Consider the following 9,269-nt stretch of genomic DNA (forward strand, 5'->3'; position numbering starts at 1 on the left):
TTTTTTTAATATTTATTTTTATTTATTTCCTTGGCTATGCGAGGTCTTAGCTGTGGCACACAGGATTTTGATCTTCATTGCAACATGCAGGATCTTTAGTTGTAGCATTTGGGATCTAGTTCCCTGACCAGGGATCAAACCTGGGTCCCCTGCTTTGGGAGCCCAGAGTCTTAGACACTGGACCAGGAAGTCCCTGCTATTACTGTTATTACTGATCTTGGGGGCCTCAACACCCCTAATTGGCTCCCTTTATTTTGTCCACATGCTGGTCCTTTGTCTCTTCTTCACGTCCCTTGAATCATCTACATTTAGTTCCATTTTCTGGTAGGTCTCTGAATGATACAGCAGGAATTTCAAAATATATATTTAATTTATATAAAAGTGAATGAAAATAAATAAAGAAAACAGACAACTTGGCAAGGTGGAATTCAGTTAGGATTGGGCTCACTTTGTCCCCTGTTGTTGGCATGCAGAATTTGTTGTTGTCGCTGTTCAGTTGGTAAGTTGTGTCCGACTCTCTGAGACCTCTGACTGCAGCACATCAGGCTTCTCTGTCCTTCACCACCTCCGGGAATTTGCTCAAACTTATGTTCACTGAGTCTGTGATGCTATCCAACCATCTCATCCTCTGTCACCCCCTTCTCCTCCTGCCCTCAATTTTTCCCAGCATCAGGGTCTTTCCCAATGAGTTGGCCCTTCGCATCAGTTAGCCAAAGTATTGGAACTTCAACTCCAGCATCAGTCTTTCCAATGAATATTCAGGGTTGATTTCCTTTAGGATGGACTGGTTTGATCCCCTTGCAGTCCAAGGACTCTCAAGAGTCTTCTCCAGCACCACAATTTGAAAGCATCAATTCAGGATTAAGACCCTGATTCTTGAAAAGATTGAGGGCAGGAGGAGAAGGGGGCGACAGAGGATGAGATGGTTGGATAGCATCACTAACTCAATGGACATGAGTTTGAGCAAACTCCAGGAGATAATAAAGGACAGGGAAGCCTGGCATGTTGCAGTCCATGAGGTTGCAAAGAGTTGGACACAATTTATCGACTGAACAATAACAGCAAGGATTAAGAGGAGCTACTTAGCCAATGGTCTCAAAGGTGGGAAGGATTAATCCGTTTCCTGCCACACAGAGAGTGGAAAAGGCAGCTAAGAATTCTAGACTCCTGAAAATGGCTCAAACGGACCCTAGGCCATCTTACAGGAGACACCCGTGCCCCTGACCCCCCACCCCTGCCGGCTCTCCAGGGAGACTTGAGCCTAGGTGGCAAATGGGAAAGATTCCACTACAAGGAAGGCTTCCTCATCTCTAAAGTGGTGATAATTCTGTAGACCCTCAGCACAGGTGGTGGACCTAATGTTCATGGATCCCAGGATTTGGGACCAGACCTGAAGGTCTGTGATCCAGGCTAATTTGCAGTTTAACTGGAGGCCAGCAGGCAAGTGTGTAGGAGCTGGTCACCCTCCAAAGACTTATCTAGCATATGGCCTGACATTCTTGTTGGACTCCACCCACCACTGTGGACCCATCTTGAGGAGTATAATCTGTGACTTTGTGATTTGGAGGAGGGCCTACTGAAAACTTAAGTGATACGTGAAAAGTGCCCGATACTTTACAAAGAGAGGAAGATGGGCTGATGACCCGCACCTCTCTGCCTGCCACCTGCCTTCATCCCGTCCACCTCGGCTTTAGTACTCTCAAATACACGGGACGTAGGGACTAGTTCCCCCGCTTGGCACACCACGGGGCCACCCAGGGGAGCATCCTGAAATGCTCTCTTCCGGTCTCTCTCCTGCTGGTCTTTCAGGCTCTTCCCCATCCTCTCCTGAGTTAAGAGATTAACTCAGCCCCACCCACCATCTCAGCCACCCCCCTCCCCCACCCGTTTCTGTTTCTCCTGGTTCTGCAGTCAATGCTCCTGCCACACCAGACTCTTCCCTGCTTCACGAACCTTCAAACCAGTGAAGCCTGGCTAGGCCTCTGATGGCCAGTGTCCACTCTGATGGGTCAGGGTCCATCTATTCTGCTCGAGTTGCTAGAGATTTCTAACATGAAGGTACCAGATTTGCTAATTTGTCACTGACTTCTTTCTTTTTCTTTGACCACGCTTGCAAGATCTTTGTTCCCTCCCCAGAGATTGAACCTGCACTCTCTGCAGTGAGAGCACAGAGTCCTAACCACTGGACCACCACTGACTTCTTTCTCTGCCTAGAGTTTAACCAACCCATGCAAGGGGCAGGCAAGCCTTCCTGGCCCCTTCACCAGGCAGTGCAGCCATCACCGTGACACTTGAGGTCAAGGCCATCCTTTGGTGCCCCAGACCATGTCACAGTTTCCATCCCAGAATCAAATGCTACCTGCAATTTCTTTGACCACATTTTGTTTTTTTTTGTTTGTTTGTTTCTCCCACCAAACTAAGCTATCTGAGGACATGGACTTGTCTTATTTCTATTTGTATTCTCATCACCTACAGGCCTGACTCACAGTAGGGGTTGAATGAATGTATGATGAAGGAAGGAATGAGCCTGGTTTACTCCTGAGTTAAGAGTCAAAGGTCAAGGGTCATGAGGTCTAAGTCCATCTTACCATGCCCCTCATTTCCAGAGTTTCTCTTCCTTCATATTTAAGAGTAGGAGAGGAATACCAGCCCACCACACACCATGGTCACTGGTGACCAGCCTGAGCCCTGGTCCTCCACGATTCCCTGAGCCTGTGAAAGGAGCCAGCCAAGGCTTGGAGCCAACATGAGGCCATCAGCAAGCTCTGAACCTGATAAAATCCTGACGATCCCCGAAGCCAAGCCGGACTGGGCCGTGAGATCATCGGATGCCTGAAATACTTGAATCAACTTGTTCACAGCTCTCCCCAGTCGTGTTTTTCATAATTCATGATTCACATGAGATTTTTAACAACAAAAACACTCAGATTAAATTTTTATACGAGATGTTTTTCACTCCTCATACAAGCGTTATCAGTCGTTTCGATCATGAAAAAGAAACTCTGCCCACTTCCATAATTATTTAAGGATTTTTTTTTTAAACTTGTTTTTCTACTTAATTTGATTTGGAGATAGGAGCTCTGGGTATCGAAAGGTGGCTTCTCAGGTGACTCAGGCAATTTGATGATCCAATTTGCTTTCATTTATGAGACAGAACATTGTATGTTATTTTCTTCTAAACCTGCTACAATACTCTAAGTTCAATTTCTCTTCTTTTTCTTTTTTTAATTTAAATGTTCTAAAGATTTGTTTTGATGTATACTGTTTCTTAAAGTCTTTATTATATTTGTTACAATATTGCTTGTTTCATGCCCAGCAGGATGCAGGATCTTAGTTCCCTGACTAGGAATCAAGCTGAGGCCCCCTGCATTGGAAAGCAGTGTCTTCACCACTGGGCCACCGGGGAAGTTGCCGTTTCCTTTCTTTTTTGTTGAAAGAATATTCAAAGGGAAAGCCTGTCTCTTTTTATTTCCCATGGATATTTTTAGTGGTTTATGTACATAACCAAGAAGGAACACAGTATATAACTTTTCTAAGAATCCCAGCTCTTTGAATAAGAAGTGACTTCCCAATTCTCCAATAAGTAGCAGGTCAGCTCTTGACTATCATTATCACCATTTGAAGTGCTCTATTGGTCTTTATTTCTCTACTGTCAGTGGTGCTGCTCCTTCAAGGGTGAGCCTTGTACTACAAAGGTCTTCAAACAGTAGAAGGTGAGAAAAGATTAAAAACAAGAAATAATGAATTCTATGGTATGTGAATTTTATCTCAATTAAAAAAAAACAAACAAGGAAAGAATGGAAGAGACTTCAAGAACTGGGTTCCAGGAATGTTCTATATTGCAGCTATTTTTAAAGATAACCCTAAGACAGTCCTTTCAAATCAAATTTGCCTTCTCTTGTTTTATCTGTGCTGTGAGGCCAAGCCTTTTTACGGCTGAATAATATCCCATTGCATGTATAATCATATTGTGTTTATCCATTAATTAGGTGAGGGACATTTCGGTTGTTTCCACTGTTTGGATATTGTGAGTATAAAGACTGCTATGAACATTTAAAAATATAATTTAATCGGTAAATTAATTTGTTTATTTTCGGCTGTGTTGGGCTATGTGGGCTTTCTCTAGTTGCAGTGAGCAGGGGCTACTCTCTGGTCGTGGTGAGCGGTTTCCCGATTGCGATGGCTTCTCTTGTTGCGGAGCGCAGGCTCCAGGGCATGCGGGCTCTGCTGGTTTCCGCCCACGGGCTCTAGAGCATGGGCTCAGCAGCTGTGGAGCACGGCTTTAGTTGCTTCAAGGTCTGTGTTATCTTCCTGGACCAGGGATCAAACCACTGTCCCCTGCCTTGCAAGGTGGACGGACTCTCAGCCACTGGACCACCAGGGAAACCCTGCCATGAGAGTTTATGTCAAAGTTTCGGACAGACCATGTGCTTTCTTCTCTCTTAGGTACATACCTAGGAGTGGAATTGCTAGGTCAAAGGTTAACTCTATATTTAACCTTTGGAGGAACTTCAGACTGTTTTCCAAAGCATGAGGGGCTTCTTGAATAGGATTTTCCTGTGGGGGTCTTTCTAGGATGTGCATTCTTCACCCCCTCCCCATCCTCACCTCTGACCCACTTCCATGATCCTTATCTTTATAATCCTTAAGGTCTACCTAAAACCTCACCTCCTCCAAGAAGCCTTCCCTGATTAACTCAGTCCACAGGGGTCTTCCTCTCTCTGTGTGCGTTGGTTGCTTTGTCTTCATGGTATAAGCACATGGTACCAACCTGTGCTTGGTCCACCTCTGTGCTCCCTTGAGCCAATCCTGCTATCTGGCCAGAGGCGTGAAACCCTAGGAAACTGCATGCTGGACCTGATGTGAAGTAATTCAGTGTCTCTGGGAGTGAGCAGAAATGCTCTGGGCTTGGATAGGGAGGGAGCCTCGGGCAACAAGAGAAAGTTGCAGAAACAAGGTCATGCTCACTAAGTCCCTCGGCTGGGCCAGCCCGTTACCTGTGGGCACAATGACCTTCTTGTCACTTGCTTGCTTTTGTTTACCTTGACTGTAGAAAGGACCATTGTCTCTCAAACCAACCAACAACACCAGCCCCCAGTCTCCATGGAAACCTTTTGAGACCAAGCTTTCCAAAGCATCCCAAATCCGTGCTTCTCAAACGGCCACAGCAAGGAGGGTCAGTAGCAACTGATTTCTCATTTTTCTCCCCAATATTTATTTATTTATTTGGCTGTGCTGGATCTTAGCTGTAGCATCCAGGATCTAGTTCCCTGACCAGGGATCGAACCTGGGCAGCGTGCATTGGGAGCGCTAAGTCTTAGCCAGTGGGCCACCAGGGATGTCTTTCTTATTAATCACAAAACAGAAAGCCCGTGGTCTAGGAGAATGCAAGTGGGAGTCACTAGAAAGAACACCCCTAGGGAGGAGGAGGCCCCTGAATGTCCCGTGGCTGATTTCTGTTGCCCAAGCTGACCAGGACCCTAGGTGAATTAACTCTACGGTCATCTGATCATAGAATCACAGAAGCGTAGGAACTCAGGACTGGAAGAGAGGTCAGAGATCAGCTTGTCTTAAGTGTGGTCCTGGGACCAGCAGTCTTGGCCTAACACGGGAGCTGGGTAGAAATGCAGAACCTCAGGCCCTATCTTGGACCTGCTGGGTCAAATCTGCCTTTTAACAAGGTCTTCCTTCAGGTGAGTCATGTGTATCTTGAAGGATAACAGTGGCAGTATCTTATAGCTTTCTGATCAACTAGCCATCCTCCCAGAGGGACGTGGTCCACCTCAGGGCAGGAGTCCTCAACCCCTGGGCCACAGCCTGTTAGGAATGGGGTTGCACAGCAGAGGGTGAGTGGCATGCTAGCGAGTAACGCTTCACCTGCTTCTCCCATCACTCTCCATCACTCACATTATAGCCTGCACCATCCCCTTGCCCCTCACCCCCACCCCCATCTGTAGACAAATTGTCTTTCACAAAACCAGTCCCTGGGGCCAAAAAGGTTGGGCACCACTGTCTTATGGCACTACCAAAAATACGCCCTTTTAAAGAGCTGCATCTGGGTTCACTACAGCTTCCACCCACAGGTTCTAGCTCCACACCTTGGATCCCTTCACAAGAGGCTTACTATCTCTCCATATGACACCCATCAAACCTAGAGGGACCCTCTTGCCATTTTTGAGCTAAGCTGGTAAGATTGTTACTAATGAGTACAGCGTGCTTTTCAGAAACATAGAGTAAATACAGTTTCTGGAGGCTTCCTGCAAGTCCCAGGACTAGAGAAAATGGGATTTTGGACCTGATCAAGATGGAATCCTTGCTGGCAAATTTTTACTACATGCAGGTATTTATAAGAAGACTGTGAATGTGCTTGGCCTCCCCATTCCAAGGCTGCCAGAAGGTAGTTCACAAATATAAAATTGTTATGCAAGTGTTCTGTGAAAGAGAGAAGCATCATCTACCCATTTTACAGATCAGTAAAAAGAAACACAGAGACTGACTCTCCTCTCAGAGGCGATGAAGGTGGGAGCCAGGAGCCTGGCCGGCAAGCCTCTTGCTCTGGCCAGGAGGCACAGAGGGTAATACCTTTTGTCATCAATTAGCCAAGATGGTTTCTGAAACTGAGCAGTTGCCTGGAGAATGCCGTTTAGATAAACCCCAAGATGCACACAAGATGGAAATAGAGACGGAGCGGGAGCCTACCCCACACTTTGCCCACAAGAGATGCAACACATTTTCATAGTTGAAATTTACATAGTTCTTTATTCATGAAATTATGAACAGCTGCTATTTTGCTGCATTCCCAAGAAGAGTTGAAAAGGCAGCAAAGAAGAGAACAGACACGTTAGGCAAACTCCATCTGCCCCTAGTGTCTAACACTTTCTTTCCTGCAGATAGCAGACAATGGGGTTACCAGATGTCATTGCTTGTTTGGGAAGGACCCAGAAATTTTGTGTGACCGTGAGCCAGCCAGTGCAGACGATAGTTTTTTTTCCCCCCTGAAAATGATAAATGTACCCACTCCTGTCCACTGTTCAATGGCTGTTCTAAAATGTAGCCTCTTCCCAAAGGAATGCAGATGGTGAGGGATACTCAAGGGAACTTCAGAAATGTCACTCCGGTATGGACCAACATCTATTCATGTGGCTTCCTACCTACTTTTAAAGAGCGCTTGATGGAGAGCAAGCCTCCTGTATGCCCATCACACTTGACCTGCTAGGAACTCTGGGAGGTTAGGTATCACCTGTTACAACAAAGCAGGACTCTGAAGTCAGAGACCAGAAGCAACAGCATGAGGTCATCCAGCCAGTAGTGGTCAGGGTCTCTAGGTGACCTTTTCCCCAGGCATGGGCTAAATGTTCTGATTGGGTCTCCACCCCTCTTAGCCACTGTGAAGCAGCTCCTTTTCCAGCCCTCTATCCCAGGTCCTGCGTGCATGCTTAGTCACTCAGTCGTGTCTGACCCTTTGCGACCCCAGGGACTGTAGCCCGCCAGGCTGCTCTGTCCATGGGATTCTCCAGGCAAAAACACTGGAGTGGGTAGCCTTTCCCTTCTTCCAGATTCAGGGATCAAACCCCGGTCTCTTGCACTAGGGGCGGATTCTTTACCGGCTGAGCCAGCAGGGAAGCCCCATCCCAGGTCCTGCCTCTTGGCAAATACCCACTGGACACCCAAATGCCTGCTTCCAATGGAGGCCACCCAAAGTTCCCCTGGGAATTCAGGAGGAGCCTCTTTTTCCCATCAGGGAGCACTGAATGTCAGAAACACCACAATATCCAACCCGTACTCCACGACTGTATTTCCCTTTCTATGCATTTGTCTTTGGAACTTTACTCCAGAGGCCACAGCCTGGCTTCTATGGCCATTCAGGACAGAAGGACCTGGAATTTCATCCACAGGAGGAAGAAGCTAGGGGTAGATCCAGATGACAAGGTCCCTGGACAATCCAGGGCCCTTAGTGGTTGGGCGGGGGTGGGGGTGGGGGGTTACTCTCTGGTTGCAGGTGCGGGAAAGGCCAGCAACCATTTTAAACACTAGTTAACGGGAAGATATGTTTTTCTTGTTTTATGGAGAGCAACCTGCTTCTCCACACCTTGAGGCTGAAATTAAAGCAGGGAGGAGCCCATTCTGAAAGATGTCGTAAGGGAGATCAATGACCCCACTCTCTCTGTCAGGGCGAGCACTGGAATGCCATCTCTGGACGTCAGAGTACCAGGACGGTGACAGGAGGCTATCATCTTATCTCCTCACAGTTTGTTTGTGCTGCAGGCTTGCTTGTTCTCTCTTTCTTTTAAGAGGAACAGAAAAGAAAGGAGGGGTGAGCTGGGAAAGCTTGTGTCTCTTCTGCCTGGCCAGAGACCCCCACCAGGCTGGGGTAAACCCCAAATCCAGGATGCTGGCTTGGGGCAAGGTTGATGACTTTTGACATTACCTTTGGGACTGTGATTTTTTTTTTTTTTTTTTTTGGCTGTGCCACACAACAAGAGGGATCTTTGCTCCCCGACCAGGGATGCAACCCACGCCCCCCGACAGTGGACGCCCAAAGTCTTAACCACTGGACCACCAGGGAAGTCCCTGGAGCTTTGATCTTTATCAAAGAAGATAGGAAAGCTAGATATTATTTTGTCTCAATCTCAGATTCTGATGGTTCCCAGGATGGAGGACCAGTTGGGTTGACTAAGAGAGGTCACTTTCCGGGAAGGAGTTAGCAAATACCCAGCTAGTATCCAGGGCATAAGACACGGGGGTGGGATCCCCCTCTGGAGATAGGCTTTCAGTGGAACAGTCAAGATTTCCCGGCTGCAGTCATCTGAGGGAAGGGGGCCCATGGAACAAAGGTCAGGCCCATGGAACAAAGGTCAGGCCCATGGAACAAAGGTCAGGCCCGATGTTCAAAGTTCTGAGGGCTGTCCCTACTGCCCATCCACCATGTGGCCTTGGGCTGCTCACCTCAGTTCTCATCTCTGATTCTTAGTCTCCTACACGTGAGAGAGATGACCATCTGACTCCTTCCCCACAGGGTGGTCGCCCATCTCAGCCATGTATATAAAAGCTTTGCAGACTGCGCCTCTGGGGGCAGCTCGGAGCTCTCTTACAGGTCGGGGGGCAATGGGTTAATTTTCTTCTTTCCCTGTAAGCCAGGGCCTCCCTATTTTTCGAAAGGCATCAGCAATCCTCAGTCTGTCCCATCAGATGATAAACAGGACGCCGGCACAGAACAAATCACCAGGATGGACCCTGAGAGCTGCCGTCCAGAAGAATCCATGGAGGTT

This window comes from Odocoileus virginianus, chromosome 33, assembly GCF_023699985.2.
Source record: "Odocoileus virginianus isolate 20LAN1187 ecotype Illinois chromosome 33, Ovbor_1.2, whole genome shotgun sequence".
In the NCBI taxonomy this organism is placed as follows: domain Eukaryota; kingdom Metazoa; phylum Chordata; class Mammalia; order Artiodactyla; family Cervidae; genus Odocoileus; species Odocoileus virginianus.